Raw genomic sequence first — 18,897 nt, forward strand, 5'->3', positions numbered from 1 at the left:
CTGCAGTGACTCTGCCTTCAATTCCAAATGAGATAAATGTTAATCAGAAGCTGTTATTTGCAATAAAGAAGATCAACTTACAGATCCAATATCACATTGGATTTCTATATCTATGATAGCTATGACACTTCTCCAAAAACCTATCAGGCTACAGTAATATTTTTTTTCAGCAAAAGAGACATTGACTCTCAAACACATAATGCAATCGTTGTTGTTGGGGAACTAGATTTCCAAATTTCTTTACATGTGGCAGCTGTCTATAAAATTCCATAGGTACAATAGTATCCTTTTGTCTCTCTGGTTTGCATAACAATTAAAGAGAAAGTTAGTGCAGGAAAGTGATTGACTTGTACGCTTTCAGTGATCGCTAGTACAGCACTACTACTGTATGGACCTAATGGCCTACAAATCTTATGATGCCTGTCTGGAAAGTTACTCATTGTGAGAGCATCTGACCAGAAGTGTGCATCTGATTGTAGTTTCAAAAACATCAGCAGAAAAGCTAAGTTGGAAGTGTTTCTGATTTCTCTAGCTTAACTCTGTATTGCTGTAATAGCTGGGTTGTTGATAGTTGTTCCACAATAATTGTTTATTGTTTAGGGTTGGGTTTAACATTAGCATGAGTTATTAGGTGTGTTATATCCTAATTAGTAAGGTACATAAAAGTCATAGGAACTCTGTGAAGTTACACATTGTGAGAACTATATTTTTCAAGGATAATGAGCAGGAATAATAATTGGTAAAAGTTATACTTCTTTTTTCTAAAAGTAGAATTTGTCTAACATTCATCAGAAGAATCTGTAAAAAAAAAGTATTTATGCTGAAATTAAGGATACATTTCAAGGAAGTATGGGAGAAGCAATGGTCAGTTGAAGAAGACCCCAAAAGAATGGTGCTCATGTTACAGCTGAAAGACGAGCTAGGGAAATTGATTAGCTCCTTGAATTCCTTTCAAGATCAAGGAGAGGATTAGGATCACTCACAAGATTGCTTCATAGAAAGGCTCCTGCAAAGATATTTAAAAAATAACAATTTCTATTGGGGTTTTCAGCGCTCAGAGTTTGATGCCTTTATTTGGACAGTGGGTTTGCTTATTTCCTTTCATAATATACTTGGGACATTGCTTATTATTTATTAAAAGTGTTATGAAGGACAACATTTCTGAAACCAGGAGTGTCCTGATTTTGGTCACAACCCTACAAAAAAGATGTTTAGATTCTGGAAAGAGTACAGATAGTAACAAAGATGATTAGGGGACTGGAGGATAACATATGAAGAACAGTAACAGGAACTGGACATGGCTGGTCTGGTGAAGAGAAAGACCAGAGGAGTCATGATAGCAGTGTTCCAATACTTTGGGGTTATTACACAGAGGAGGGGGTCAAACTATTTTCCCAAAGCACCTGAAGGCCAGGCAAGGAATAATGGATGGAAACTGATCAAGGAGAGATTCAACCTGGAAATAAGGAGAAATGTTTTGACAGTGAGAACAATCAACCAGTGGAACAGCTTGTCTTCAGAAGTTGTGGGAGCTTCATCACTGGAAGCTTTCAAGAGGAGACTGGACTCTCATCTGTCAAAAATGGTGTTGGGTCTCCTGCTTGGGTGTTTGGTTGGAGTAGATGATCTACAAGGTCCATGCTATTCTGTTTCCTTGGTTTGAGGATGCAAGACATTTCATGTAATTTTAATGTTTACATAGACAAATTTTATTTTTTGCAAAGCAGCAAAAGTGGGACTTAGAACATTCATTTTACAATTAAAGGAGAAGAGGCCCATTAATATAGTGGAGCTTTATTCTTTGACAATAGAAGATATTAAGTATTTAGGAACAATGTACTCCGAAATTACTTTTATGATTGCCTGCCACTGCATAAATGAATATAACAGAGGTTATAGAATAGAGTTGGGGATGATGGCCCTTTTATGACTTGTGGACTTCAACTCCCAGAATTCCTGAGCCAGCCAATTCTGGGAGTTGAAACCTACAAGTGATAAAAGCACCATTGTTTCCCACCCATGTTGTACAAGAACAAAAAACCTCAGGCAAAATAGAGACTGGGACTGAAGTAGGTTTGAAAATGGATTTTAAAATGCCAGACTACACAAATAATATGGAAAAAGATTCCAAATTGATTTACAAATGAAACCAACTGATGTCATAATTAAAGGGGTTACACAAAAGATAAATCAGAAGAGAGACTTAGAAAAAACATTATCTTGGATTTACAAGATAATTAAACTACTAGTTAATTAGTTTAACTTTTGTTAAACTACTGAAGCTGTTCCTGAGAGGAGAGAAACAGGCTTAGTTATAAAATTATAGCCCACATTTCATGTTTAAAGCAGTGCTGTATTAATAAAATATTAAATGATGCTGATAAAATTTAAGAAAAATCTTCATTAAAAAGTGGTGTATCAAAATACTCTATCACAAATCTATTTCTTTTGGGTTCTTCTCTGTGTCTGTGTGTACAGTATGTTTAGAGCTGACTGTGTTTTATGACTTTACATCTTTTATTAGTTTTAACAGAAATGTTTCCTATTTATCCTTTAGTAAATTGTATGGTTGTCCCCCATTTATGTAAAGTTGGAGTCTTGCTATTCCAAGAGTCATCATTAGCAAACTAGCTTCAGAATACTGCTACAAAATGATTAAAATCTCAAGCACATCTCTTGGCTTGATTACTGTGCCCAATGTCTTTTCCAAAATATGGCTGTCTTTCAATTGCTGAAATATTCGCCATTAAGGTTCCTTACCAAATATCCTAGTTCCTACCAGAATAGTAGAGAAAATGATAGTTCAACTCTGAAAAAGATACTTTCTTCAGGATTTCCCTAAGGAACTGAACTCTGATTTAATAATCATCTTTTTTAAAGTACATATTAACACATCTGCTAACCATAACTAGAATAGCATTTGCCCAATGCTAGAAACAAAATAATACCCCCTCAGATAGCAATAGCAGTTAGACTTATATACCACTTCATAGGGCTTTCAGCCCTCTCTAAGCGGTTTACAGAGTCAGCATATCGCCCCCACAGTCTGGGTCCTCATTTCACCCACCTCGAAAGGATGGAAAGCTGAGTCAACCTTGAGCCAGTGAGATTAGAACCACTGAACTGCAGATAACAGTCAGCTGAAGTGGCCTGCAGTACTGGACACTAACTACTGCGCCACCTCAGCTCATTTGATGAATTAGTGATACAAAAAACTTTGTGCAGAGATGGACAAATTAACATTGAAATTAAAAGATAAAGAAGAGTTGGAACAATTGGTACAAATGGATACAAAACAAGAATAAAATTAATTAAGCTGAAAAACAATAAATATAAATATATATAGGTGTACAAAGGTGTGTAAATATAGAAGCAAAATATTATATACATATACAGGTATGATGACATAATAATGTTGATATAATGACTTGTAAGGTGTTGTAGAAGAGAAAAAATAATTAAAAATCTGCTAATAATAATAATAATAATAACAGGTACATTAAAGAAAGAAACAGAGTCACTAATCCTGGCTGCGCAAGAACAAGCTATCCGCACAAATGCCATTAAGGCCAAAATCGAAAAATCCTCTGATGATGCCAAATGCAGACTTTGCAAAGAAGCTAATGAAACTGTTGATCACATACTCAGCTGCTGTAAAAAAAATCGCGCAGACTGATTATAAATTGCGGCACAATTCAGTAGCACAAATGATCCATTGGAATTTGTGCAAAATTTATAATATTAAAACAGCAACAAACTGGTGGGAACATCAGCCTGAAAAAGTCACCGAAAATCAGATGGTCAAGATCTTGTGGGATTTCCATATACAAACTGACAAAATACTGGTGCATAATACACCAGACATCACACTGGTTGAGAAAAATAAGGTCACAATCATAGACATCGCAATACCAGGTGATAGCAGGGTCGCCGAGAAGGAAATGAAAAAATCGCAAGATACCAGGACTTAAAAATCGAAATTCAACGACTATGGCACAAACCAGCAGTGGTAATTCCAGTGGTAATTGGCACACTGGGTGCTATTCCAAAAGCACTGGAATTACATTTAAAACAGTTAAAATTGACAAAATCACCATCAGTCAAATGCAAAAAGCCGCACTGCTTGGATCTGCACGCATATTACGAAAATACGTTACGACGTCCTAGGCCCCTGGGTGGGGCCCGACTAGTAACCAATGCCAAATCCGGTGAAACAACTGGCTGCTGTGATACAATTGTATAATAATAATCACCTTCTTGCTTGTGCATCTAAATTACTATTATTAATTCTACTGTTTAGCAAAATTGCAGCGCATTTAGTGTCAATTTACTATTAGCTAAAAAGACAAATGTGGGAAATTTATTCCCCCTGTTTCTCTTGAAATATTAATACCATTTAGATCTGGAGAGAAAAAGGCTTATGGATGGGTAAGGAACCCCAGGTTTGATCCTGAGTACTCCAAAATTTGGACTTAAAAGAGTCAGGATCTGTTAATTGTAGAAGTACATATGGCTTTATCCTAAGGAATAAGACAGGTTCTTTGAAATTTGTCCTTCTAATGGGGAGGACAATTTTACTGGTCTTAATGCTAATGCTGTGTCCCCATGTGGTGTGCATAACCCATAGGTGCAGCAACTTTCATCCATATCCTCCATATCACAAGTACCATCATCAAGGAGATCTAACAGTTGGTGGAATTTCATCTCAAGTTGGTCCAGTCTCTGAAAAAGTCATCTTTCAAGTTCATCCCTCACCAGTATTGTCATGACAGATTGCTTAAGTAAATAATTATGTATTGTTTTATCTATATTTTCCTGCATTTATGATTGCCAAAATAATTAATTATAGAATTTCCATCAAAAAATAATAGCAGATTGATTGGGTTGAAATTCAAGAGATGCTAAGAACAGCATTATTTTCTCAATCAGGCAACATGCAGTGTGGAATAGAATAAAATGTTTAAAGCAAATTTCCTAAAACAGAATATCTCCAAAGAGCTGGACTTGATCATCTATTATTCTCAACCATTACTATGTTGCTTGAGTGATACTGTGGGGAGTAGTTGATTTAGAATTTTTCTGCATTTTTCTACATAATTCTCCTAAATAAAAGTTGCCTTGTATTTAATAAAAAAAATGTCCTCCTTCAAACACACTGCAATATCTTCTACGCCAATTAAGAACACAGGAGTGTCTGCCAGCCTGGCTCTATGCCAGAAGACAGTCTACCTTTTTGAAAGCCACATTATATATGTGGATTCCAGACACTCCTTGTATTCTGTGTGACATTATTTACACTTTTTTTCTGCATAAACTCTGTGTTCTGACAGTGAATATTGAATTCTTTATCCATATATACATCTGATATCTATTAATTCACCATGTCAGAAAAGTGTGTGTGTGTGTGTGTGTGTGTGTGTGTGTGTGTGTGTGTGTATGCTGGTCTTGTTGTATTCAGGTCTTTTCCTGTGTAAGATTGAGATTGTCTTGGCAACGTTTCAGCAAGGTATCACTCGCCATCTTCAGGCTGGTGTTTAAGCCCAAAACACCAGCCTGAAGATGGCAAGTGTGACCTCGCTGAAACGTTGCCAAGGCAATCTCAATCTAACATGGGAAAAGACCCAAATACAACAAGACCAGCATACCTACACCTGTGAAAATCTACGAAAACATATATATCAATCATCTCCAGAACAAAACTCCTAACCGACAAAGACCACCTGAAAACTGAATTACACACTCTCACAAACATATTAATCTCCAACAGATTCCTAAGAAAAATAATTACCAACCTAATCTAAAGGGAGACTAACCCCAAGAACCGAGACACAGAACAGGACAATGGCATCGACCTCCTCCCTTACATCAAAGGCACCACAGATTAAATCAGCAAAATTCTCCACAAACACAATATCAAGACAGCCTTCAACACTGACCAAAAAATAGCCAACATCTTAAGAAACCTCAAAGTCAAAATCCAGATAGAAAACCAAGGAGTCTATGAAATACCATGCAAAATCTGCCCTGCAATATACATAGGACAAACTAATAGGAAAATAAATGCACACATTGCAGAACACAAGAATGCAGTAAGAAAAAAAGAAAAAACTTCCTCCCTTTTCCAGCACCTTAAAGCTACAGGACATGAAATTAATTTTGAAGGAACCAAATTAATCTCCAAAACTGAACACTTCAACAAGAGAATAATTATGGAAGTTATCGCAATAGAGAAACACTCCCCCAACATGAATAAACATGATGATACATCCCACCTACCAGACATCTGGAAACCAGCCCTAGTCAACAAACGAGTCCCACCCACCACCCGGGCCGTTACAGCCAGCACCAATCAGCACCAATCTACCAATCATTATACAATCACACAGCCAATCAATCCACTTACTGAAACAAAGCCAGCACTCCACACCCCCCCACTAAGATTTATAGTAAGACAGCAGCTCCGACCACGCTTTACTCACACAAACACAAAGCCGAAAACACCAGCCTGAAGATGGCGAGTGGGACCACAGCGAAATGTTGCCAAGACAATCTCAATCTTACACGGGAAAAGACCCGAATACAACAAGACCAGCATACATATACATATACATATACATATGCATATGCATATGCATATGCATATGCATATGCATATGCATATACATATGCATATGCATATACATATACATATACATCAGGGGTGGGTTTCAAAAATTGTTCGAACCTACTCTGTGGGCATGGCCTCCTTTGAGGGAGTGGCTTGCTGCCCATGTGACCTGGTGGGAGTGGCCAAGACGATGTTATTACTAGATATACTATGATGAATGTATGTTGTCTACTATTTTATTATATGTCTTATCTTAATGTCTGTATTCCCCTTCCCGATTTTATGTGAGCCGCCCTGAGTCCCCTCAGGGAAAAGGGCGGCCTACAAATATTAATAAAATCAAATCAAATCAAAAAAATCAATATTACTAATTACTAGATATTATTAATATTACTAGATCATTATTAATGCACAGATAACTGTGGGACATTACACACCCACATACACACACACACACACACAAACTATGACAGTGCTAGGAAAACACCAAAAAAATAAAAATCCCCCCCCAAAAAAAGACTGCCAATGAAACCAGTTTTTTTTTCCTAAGCCTAAGAACAGGAAAGACAAAGTCACTGGAATAAAAACCATCAAGGCAATGTGGAAAATTATAAAGGACAGGCACTCACAGAACCATCAACCACCTCAGAATTACCTAAACAAGGAGAGTGAAACACACTGCCTTGCAACAAACCTGGCCTGCCCATAGAAAAGCAGCCACTTTGAGACACATAAACCTGGTCTAAACACCTAAAAGCAACATATTGCATCACAAATAAAACATTTGCAAAAAGGAATAACATTTCTTGTAATAAACATTCTATAAACAATAAATAAATAAAAATTCCCTAAACTAATTAAAAACTATCATGTTCAGAGAACACCAAAGGACCCTACAGTCCTCTCCCTCCTTATCTTTTTCTTTTTTGTCTTAACTTTCTCCTCCCCCCCCCCCAACCCCACTCCCTTCTAGCACTGATGATGTTACCAAACTAAGAGTGCTGGAGAGGAGCTCTCACAGGGCGAAGAGCTTCCCGCTACAGGCACAATCTATCTGCAGCCGTAAATGACTGCAAGCAGCAGCTTCAGTCACCTGCTCGCAGCTGACAGTTGCGTTTGGGAGCGGAGGTGGTGGCAGCAGAAGTGGGCACAGATGGGATGTCCCCACTTGATGAGTAGAACGAGGCGGCGGGGATGCGTTGTTTCAGGGCGCCCCAAGCGCCGGCTCCTCTGAGTGTAGCCCATTCCCCCTCCCAAGAAGACCATTTTCTTTTTAAAAACGCCTCTGCAGACTATCTTGAAAACCTGCGAGGGATTCCCCCACCCCATTTCTGGTTGCCTGCAGCCTTGGAAGCTTCCACAGAGAAGCTTCTGCAGAGGCGTTTTTAAAAAGAAAACGGTCTTCTTGGGAGGGGGAATGGGCTGCGCTCCTGGTTCTGGGGATTCCCCCCCCCCACCAAAGACCAGTTGCCCATCTCTCCAAATCCTTTTCAGGATTTTCTTTTTAAAAACGCCTCTCTGCAGACGATCTTGAAAACCTGCGAGGGATTCCCCCACCCCATCTCTGGTTGCCTGCAGCCTCGGAAGCTTCTGCAACTTCACCGTAAAAGCAATTAAGAACTTCTCTTGCTCGTGAGATTTTCTTTACTGTGCAAAGGCTTGCTTTAAAACTGCAGGCTCCCGGGAAGGGGGGCAGGGGGAAATGCTGCCCATATGTCCCCTTCCAAAGCAACCTTGCAGGTTTTCAAGATCATCCGGAGAGGCGTTTTTTAAAAAGAAAAACCCTGCAGGCACCCAGCAACAGGGGCTAGGAGCTAGGAACCCGGAAGTTAATTACTTCCGGGTCCACTGATGAACCGGTTTGCACGAACCGGTGCGAACCGGCAGGAACCCACCCCTGATATACATATACATATACACATAAACACACACATACATACATACAGTACATACATACATACATACATACATACATACATACATACATTTTATATTATAACTACTGCTTAGAATGTAAGAATTGCTAGAATATCCTTCTGATCTGCAGTGCACCTCTCATTATAGTGGCGTTCCTAAGGATTTATCAGCACATTCTGACTTTGTCATTTGCAGTAAAGGAAATCAATGAAAACCCACAAATCTTACCTAATCTTACCTTGGGCTTCTACATTTATGACAGCTAAGACAATGCTCAAAGGCCACAATGCTACTTCTATCAGCAACTGAGAGACTGGTCCCCAATTTCCTATGTAACAGTCAGAATAAAGTCATAGCTGTTATAGGACGATTGGATGCTGAAATCTCCCTCCATGTGGCAACTATCTTCGATGTCTATAAGATTCCACGGGTAGGTTGGACAGCCTTCCATGTAAATGCCATGCTTCCTATAGTATTATACTTTCAGAATATAATTTTTGTTTTGCGTTGTAAAGTATATTCAAATAAATAGTTTTGGTTTTGAAAAATAATTCCCCTGAAATTTGACTTTTTTGAGTTAACAGATATAATTTTAAATGTGCTGAGCGTTGTGCTCATATTGCCCGATTTAATTTCCTGAAAATTATTATAAGAAGCTAGATTTAATGTCTCTGGGTAATGATTTGGTTTTGTTTTAATATTTGTAAATTGCAGTCTGCTTAAGAACAACTTCATGAATGGATTCCAACTGTATAGCTAAACAATTAGATAAAAATGACATGCAAATTTTCTGGTTCAGTGATTTCTTCAAAACTCAATCATCTTCTTATGGCATGAACAATGCCATGAATAGGTGATTCATGTAACTGGATGCATCATATTTCACAAATCATTTAATTTATTTCTACATGTTTACTGATGGCTAATTAGTCAGTATCAATCTTCTAGAAATTATCTTACATTCTTAAACCTGTCACAATGTAAAATGTGTACCATTTCCTGTTTGAAACCATCTCTGTTGTGAAATTAAGGAAATTTCATTGTGTCCTTTGACTGCAACTTGACATCCATGGGTATGCTCTATAAATCTTATACTTCTTTGTCCTAATTAATTTAATTGAATCAAAATTTTATACTTTATAGACCATACTAAAATTTTAATTGAATTTTATAGACCATGCTTAAAATATATGTTTATAAATTAATGTTTGTCTTCTCTAACTAAAGGATTTCGGGGTGTATTTCTAATGCTTTGAATATATTTTGTTGCCATGTGCACTATAGAGATGGCAATAGGTTGTAGTAAGCTGTTGGTTGTTTTTGAAATGTTTTTGATAAATGGCTGTGGGTCATGATGACTGTTAGTTGTGTGACTAAACTTTTCTTTATTATAGCAATGTGTTTACATAGCACAAAATTTTGCAAGAAAATGGATTTCAGTGAAGTCTGTAAATACAAATAGTATGTAACTATCCCTGAAGTAATTACTTTGCTTTGATCCTGACTGACTCAAACTTGACTCATACTTTCATCCTTCTGAAGTTAGTAAAATGAGAATCCAGACTGTTGGGGGCAATATTCTGACTATGCAAACCAATTAGAGAGGGCTATAAGGCACTATGAAGTAGTAAATAAGTCAAACTTCTATTGCCAGTGTTATCACTAAAACGGCATTCAACAAACCTTCTATAACTATCATCTGAATAGAATGCCTATTTCAACCAGGCAACAAATTATTTTCTGGAATTCTCATCTTGATGAGGCAGTTTTGAAGGATTGGTATAAGAATCATTAATTCAATATATGTTGAGTGTTTTGAACACCTGAAAATATTATCTAAAAGCTGTTTTAAGATAAGATTGTTGTTATTGTTGTTGTTGTTATTATTATTATGTTAATCTTGGTGAGATTCACAGCCTTTGGAGCTGGTTGGTAGCTCAACAGCTTGAGTCCTAACCAAGGACCTAGGAACTGTTAAGGTAATGTCAGATGATATAAGCTGTTCCAAGTAGCATGGTTTTTTGTAGAATCAGAATGTTCAAGTCTGATAAATTTAAAATTTCCAAATAGCGAGGTAGCGCTTTAGGTATTGCTCCAAGAGCTCCAATTACAATTGTGACAACACACTATTTATTTTTCCACGGTCACTCAACTTCAATCTGCAAGTCCCAGTGCTTTGTGATTTTTTCTTGCTGTTTATCTTCAATTCGTGCATCTCCAGGTATTGCAATGTCAATGAACCATATGTTTTTCTTTTCAACTATTGTTAAGCCAGGTGTGTTGTGGGCCAAGTCTGAATTCTGAAGTCCCACAAGATCTTGACTTTCTCATTCTCTAAAACCTTCTGAACTTGATGTTCCCAGTGGTTTTTGCTGTACTCAAATCCAAACTTTTGGCACAATTTTCAATGAATGATCTTAGCAACATGGTCATGGCATTGTAGGTAGTCAGTCTGTGAAATTTTGCTGCATCCACTGATCAAGTGGTCGACTGTCTTGGATCAATCAGGGACTTTGCAATGTCCCTGAGATCAGCAAGACGTACTCTTCCCTGTCACCATCTCTTCGGGACGGTTTAGGTCCAAAAGGACCGTCCAGTGGCAAAAGTATCAACTGCGATCTCAGAGCTCCGAGATCGCACCTCGTACCGTTGCAACATCAGATCCTGTCTCTACAAGTTTAAATTTTGAAACTCAGAATAACCAAACAACAACTAGTTATCCCAAATAAATGAGAATTATTCAGATCTCTATAGGAAGAGAGAAAGAATAAAATCTGGATGCCAACCCAGGAGACAAAATAGAAACTACTTAATGTGGTACTCAAGCTCTATACAAAATGAATTGATTTGATCACTAGACATTATCATTATCATCATTATCACTAGGCACCATCTTTCACTATACTCATTTTCTGTTTTTCAGTTGTATGCCCTCTAGAGTCATAATAAATGCCCTTATAGATTTCTTTTCAAGCTCCTTATTGTATGTGTCAACTTGTAAAGTGTTGCCATGACTCTTATCAGGTTGGCATTGGAGAGAGGATTCCATGCATACCTTCGGCCAGAGTCGGATCTCATATTTCTACAATCTTGTTGGTGAATGTGATTTATGCCCCAGACAGAGGGAAGGGGACATGGGGGTAAAATTCAAATGCAATTAAGCGGATGCAGTTTTGGCTCCGCAGGGAGTACATACCAGAATGTTGATCCTAATAAATGAATGGATTTCTTTTGAAATTTGTCTCAAGGCTCATAAATTAATTAGGTCATCTTCTGGGAACTTTACAGAGAGCCGAAACTGACATTAAAAATATATCAAGATTTCCAGGTTTCCTGAATCCTGGGCTCTCCAAGCACTTCCCCAATATTTGGGGTGCTTGGAGGGAAAATCAGGCAACCATGGCTGAAGAGAGAGACCTCAAGACTCCAGACAGCCCAGCAGCAGAAGCAAGAAAGGATGTGTAAATTAGCCCCTAAGGCAGATGAAATAGAGTTCCCTTACCCTAGTTTCCAGATACATGGAAGGGTCTCAAGCAAGCTGGCAAGGGTGAACTGGAGCTGGGATTGGGCATAAGCCAGGCTCCCAAAGCCTCAGATGGAATCCCTGGAGAGTGCAATAGAGCAACAGAGGGAGGATTTTGACTGGAGCACCCTTGGTGATGAGGGGCCATCATGCCACCCCAAAAAGAGGGAGGGAGACGCAGACTGGAGCGTAGACCCCTCACCCACCCAATAGGAGAAGGAGCCCAAAACTGTAACCAGTGCCTCTCCCACACAGCAGTCAGGCTGCCCAGGGCAGGCAAACCTCTGAACTAGAAGTGAGGAAGATGGCCAGCCATATCCAACACAAGCATACAGAGGCCAACAGGAGGTTGGAGGAGTAAGGCTGAATGACTTGCCCCAATTCAGGGGAAAATTTGACGGGGACTCAGACCAGCTAGCTCTATTCCTTGATTCAGCTGATATTCATCTAGAATGCTATGGGCACCTCTACTCATCCCTCAGGGTCATGGTGAATACCATCACAGAGGGGCCAGAGGGAGAAGCAAGGGAATGGTTAACATCCCTCCACAAGAGGAGAACCCCCAACTGCAAGACACATCGATGACTTCTGCAATTGCTAGAGGCCAGATTTGAGGAAGTGGAGGAGGACCCATATGCAGAAGAGGAACTCAGCAACCTAAAGCAGAGTGGCTGCCCTATCAAAGAGCACATCCATCAATTTAGGAAGGTCATAGGAAGGCTATCCCCTTTACCAGAGCGGCTGCTGGTGCATTTTTTCAGAACAAGCCTGGACAAGTAAATTGCCCAGGCATACTGTGACATCCCAAATTGATTCTCTGAGTGGTTCCGAGTAGCAACAAAAGAGAAAGGTCAACCTGACCTGAAACCAGCCAACAGGGAACCACAGCATCACAGCAAGCCCTGAGACCAGCCCTCATTTAAAGTCCACTGAAATGCTACAGATGCAGGGGGATTGGTCACATGGCAGCTGCATGCCCAATCCCAGCCCCAAAACCAAGGCCAGACCCACCGCCCAGGGCACAACCAGAACAAGGCCCCAAATGGACCACCAACACATCTGGGAAAGTCCTCCAGGCTGCAGAGTCCCCTTCCCCCTCAGGCAAAAGTGACGGAACCCTAGGCAACCAGTCGCCCGAATCATATGACAGCGAGAACAAGGGAGAAAATGACCCAATGGTAAGTGAACTAATTCACCATTTCCTTTTTCCAATATGTCTCACAGCCCCAAAAACAGGAAACCAGGGGGATTTTCAAGCCCTAATAGATTCAGATTGCACGAGGTGCTTGATCAACCTAACCACAGTCCTGAAACTGGAGATCAGAGCAAAAAGACTCGCCCACCAGATCCGGTTCAAGCATGTTGACGAGGCCCTAATGGGAGGAGCCTATACCACCCACCTGACTGAACCAGTGAGGCTAGAGCTAGCAGATCACTGGGAAGTAATTCGATTCATACTAGCCCCCAAAATCACAGACACAGTCATACTGGGACTTTCCTGGCTAGACAAGTGGGGACCGACCATCTGGTGGAAAAGAGGTACCCACAGACTTAGGATATCAAGGGGCCCCTAACCCCTCTCACACCAGCTAGCAGAAACACCACCCACACAGGAACCCCCCCTGGCAACTGGCAACTACATCTGACAAAATCCCAGAGGCTGAACTGATTCTGATGGAATATCATAAATATCAGAACATCAAATGCGATGTTCTGCCTCCTCACCATGAGACAGACTGTGCCATCAAAATCATCCCCAGGGCAAAAGTACCCAAGCCCAAACTATGCCATGATGCCCTGGGAAATGCAAGAGATGTGCAAATACATAGACAAAAACCTAGCAAGGGGGTTCATTGAGCCAGCCAAGCTACAGGTCGTGGCACCAGTCCTCTTCAGAGAAAAAAGATGGAACTTTTGAGGGATAAATGGGGTGTGCGTACACAACCTATACCCTTTTCCCTTCATGAAGGACATGCTATTTTATCTGGCCAAGGGAAAAGTCTTCACCAAACTAGACCTCAGAGAAGCTTACTACCGAGTATGTATTAGAGAGGGAAATGAGTGAAAAACAGTTTTCAACTGCCCCCTAGGGAGCTTGCAGTTCAAAGTGATACCTTTCAGACTGCAGGGGCCCCCAGTGGTATTCATGCAGTTAATAAATGAGGTGCTGCATGGGCACCTCTACAAGGGGATCCTACCTGGGTGACATCCTTATCTACACTGAGACCATGAATGACCACATACCCCTAGTCCGCCAAGTACTGGAAAAACTTCTGGCAGCCAACCTGAGTGTCAAGATATCAAAATGTGAATTCCACCATGCATAGTTAGACTACATGGGTTACCGAGTGAGTAGAGATGGACCCAGCCAAAGTACAAGCCATCTTAGGCTGGCAACCCCCTCACACATGCAGATAGCTAAAAAGCTTCGTAGGGTTTGCAAACGTCTACAGGCAATTCATCCCTCCTTTGCAAAAATTGCCAAACTCCTAACAGACCTCCTGAAGACGGGGAGCCCAGGAACGAAACCTTGTCTGGGACAACCCCTACAGTGGGACCTAACCTGACAAGAGGCGTTTGAAACACTAAAAGAAATGTTTGCAAAGGAGCTGGTGGTGAAGCATCCTAATCCCAAGCAACCTTTCATGATCCAGGCAGACTCCAGTGACATGGCAGTGGGAGCAGTGCTACAACAAAGAAACAATCAAGGAAACTTACAACCTTGCACCTACACCTCCTGCAAGTTCATAGACACAGAGAGATGATGGGCCGCATGGGAAAAGGAGGCTTTTGCAGTGAAATGGAGACACTGTTGGAAGGGGGCCAAAAACCGTTTGAAGCCTGGACTGACCACAAAAATCTGGAGGCCCTTAGGACCCCACAGAAACTATCACCCAAACAAGTCTGATGGGCTCAATACTTCAACCATTTTGATTTTGTGTTAAAGCACAAAAGCACAGGGGGGAGGAACTTTCTAGTTGACGCCCTCTCCTACATTCCTCAATACAAATATGAATGTGAGCACGTAGTGGATGCCATCATTCCCTCTACTCAGACAGCTGCCCAAGTGACCACCAGGCAGCAACGCCATGACCGGCAAAACCAATCCGCAAGCGACTTAATCACAAGGCTAAAAACCGAACTGCTAACAGACCCCTGGTTCCAAAACAACCAACACATCTTGACAAAAAGAGATGACCTTGCATGGAAGGGGATGAAACTCTACGTCCCATAATCCCTACACACTCTAATCCTCCAGAGGAGCCACGACACCAAACCAGCAGGCCACTTTGAGTTCCTAAAGACTTTACACTTAGCCCAGAGACAATTCTGGTGGCCTGGCATAAAGAAAGATGTGGATAGTTACTTGAAAAGTTGCACCATCTGTGCCACAATGAAGAGATGACTGGGAAACACACACACACACCGGACTGCTGCAAACAGTAGCAGAGCCAACGAGGCCATGGGATCGCAAAGGACTTTATAGTAGAGTTGCCGAAAAGTGGGGGAAACACAGAGATTTGGACTGTAATAGTCCTTGATTCAAGGTGGCACAGGAGACAACTCCAATACTTAATCAAGTGGAAGGACTACCCCTTATCAGAGGCATCTTGGGTAAAAAGTAAGAATATCCAGGCTGATCACCTTATACCAAAATTCCATGCAGAAAATCCAGGCAAGCCTGGGGGAGGAATGCATCCCTAAATTATATACATGTACTCAAATTGTTTCTGGTCACACAGGTCACCTTAGGGAAGTGAGGGGAACTGGATGTCAACTTGTAAAGCATTGCCATGACTCTTATCAGGTTGGCATTGGAGGGAGGATTCCATTCATACCTTTACCCAGAGTCAGATCTCATATTTCTACAATCTTGTTGGTGAATGTGCTTTATGACCCAGACAGAGGGGAGGGGACAAAGGAGTAAAGTTCAAATGCAGGAGTCAGTTTCGGCTCCGCAGGAGTACATGCCAGAATGTTAATCCTAATAAATGAATGGATTTCTTTTGAACTTTGTCTCAAGGCTTGTAAATTAATTAAGTCATCTTCTGGGAACTTCACAGAATGATTCATTCCCACATGAAAGATTAGAAAGAGATAATCATATGTGGGCTTGATTATTTTGGTAAGCCTCTTTGTTACAACTTTGATTGCTCCTGGGAGACAACATATTAGACAACATATTAGAAACAACAATGAAACAAAGGATGTTCCTAGGTTAGAAGATGTCCAACCCAAATTTTCCAACAGGATGATATGGCTTCCATATTCTATACTTAACACTCTTATCCACCTAGAATGGTGCTCTATCTCATTGGGAGCCCGTCGAAGTTCTATTGTTCAGATACCGATTGATGGAAATGTATTAGAAAATATATTTTGTTCATATAAGTTCTCAGCCTTTTGCCTTAGTTCAAGTATAGGATCATTGGTTCACTTCACACCTACAATGTTATTGTTACTACATTTATTCATATTAAACAGCCAAGTGCACATCAATCACATCTATCCTACTTCCTGATTGTGCAAAACTTTTTGTTAAGCTTTCCATTTGTTCTCATATATGCTTTACTTCAATCATACACTGTTGTCATCACATTTAGCAAACAACCATCAACTCCAAATTTGTGCTGTGTTCAATGTGATTCTTCATGTGAGCTTATGCTAATGTAAGTAAGATAAAATTATTCTAAGCCTCATTCTCATGATTCTGTTCTCCCCTCAACTATGGAATTTATTCTGTAATTGCAGGCCCCAACTATAAGACAACATAATGAAATCAAATCCTTTATCCTACAGTTAATGGGAAGTATGTCTATGGAGATTCTCTACATCCAAGTCATGGTTGTCTCAAAGGTGCTTTAACAAAAGGCAACTGGATTTTTTTTTTCAACAAAGTCCAGTTAACTTTTGGAAAAAAGCACCTTTGGGATAATGGGAAGAATCTTGCCATGCTAAAGCTATAATCTCCCAACTTTCTAGATAGATCCTGAAAGGTTCCAGGGTATGCCTACCTGAATGACTTTCCCCTTACCCATCCAGTTCAGGAGTGCCCAATCCTTTACTTTTGGCTTCTCTCTGATAAAATTTGGAACGAACTCCCCATGGAGATTCGGACCCTCACCACCCTCCAATCCTTCCGCGCTGCTGTAAAGATCTGGCTGTCCCGGCTGGCCTGGGGTTAAGATTATAGCCCCACTCGAATTGTGCGATTGTTGTGTTTTTCTTTTTTTAATATGCTGTATTGTCTATTGTTTGTTGTTTCCCCTTCCCTTTTGAATTGTGAGCCGCCCTGAGTCCCCTTAGGGAAAAGGGCGGCATACAAATAAAGGCAAAAAAAAAATTCACTGAACCCCTCCCTGGAAAAGCTCTGGAATGCCTAAACTCCTGTCCACTGATTTTCCAGATGCACATTCCATCAGGATAATTCACCACAGCCAATTCACCATGGACAATTTGCCATGCCAAAGTGCCATTGCCAACTCACCAAGGGACAACTCACCACAGCATAATTCACTGTTGTATTAATTATTGCATTCACTTATTTTTATTATTGGTGACTACATTTTTGTTAAAATATTGTAACTATTGTATTTTTGGATGGACTTTCTTTATTTTATTATTATTAGCCATAGGTCTGTTGAAATTAGTTTAACTTTTGTATTTGTTGAATTGTCCTGTGGCGAGTTGCCTTGTGGTGAGTTAACCATGGCGAGGTACCCTGAAATGAATTGAATAGGAAATTGGTTGTAGCCTGGGCAAGTTGTCCCATTCCAATTCCATCATACCTACTGATCTCTCTCATCAATTAGAGATTTGATTAACTAAAAATCCCACAAAACATTCATTATGAAGAAAAAAAGAGTTAGACTAGTTTACAAACAGGGAATTTGTAGTATTCTCTACTAATACAACCAATTTTGTTGTGTTTAAGTACAATGACAATAAAGATTATACTTATAATAATAATAAATACAATATTGATCAAATTTGAAACATTTTGATGTACATTGTTATTTACTATTATTTTTAATGGGATTTCTATTCTGTGAAGAATTATTTAATTCCAATGGGGAAAAGCAATTATTTAGCTACCTGACCCATGCCATAGAGCACTATATTACTGAACAGATTTAACCCAAATATACAGGTGCTTTTTAATGCAAGATACATTATCATATCCAGAGAATACACTAAAAGCCAATATACTATAGTTATATGTTCTGTACACATAGAGAAGATAAATTAAAACATTTTTTCATAATTTATTAGCAGATATTTATTTCATTCCATTTGTCAAGTAATATATAAATGATATATTAATAAAACAAATGTCAAATATTATGAAACACAACTTGAGTGGCAATTAAATTTAGCAGGAATTTTTATAATCTATAATTATATATTTATAATAATATATTTTTATGATTATGCATGATGGTTAGGTACATAATATGTATGAGAAAAATATCACACCATTGTTTTCTTTTTCAGACAAATACCACCCAACCAAAAAACACAATTTTTGAATTCATAAAAGTATCAGTTTCTTGAGATATAAAGAACCCTTAGGGATTAGTCTGGCCTGTCTCTCACTTTCTTTTTCTATGATTAATGTTTTTTGTGCTTGGAGCATTTATAAGGCACCATAACGCTCCCATTGTGGTAGCCAACAACCGGGATATGACATACTCTCTTCATCGCCCTCCTGCTCTGCTTCCTTTCAGCACTGCTATTCATTGGACAACTAGGAAAGTTTACCTGTCTCCTAAGACAAACAACATTTGGTGTGGTCTTTTCGGTGGCTGTTACTTCTATCTTGGCAAAGACCATCACAGTGGTTCTGGCT

The sequence above is a fragment of the Thamnophis elegans genome, chromosome Z (assembly GCF_009769535.1).
Source record: "Thamnophis elegans isolate rThaEle1 chromosome Z, rThaEle1.pri, whole genome shotgun sequence".
Classification (NCBI taxonomy): Eukaryota; Metazoa; Chordata; class Lepidosauria; order Squamata; family Colubridae; genus Thamnophis; species Thamnophis elegans.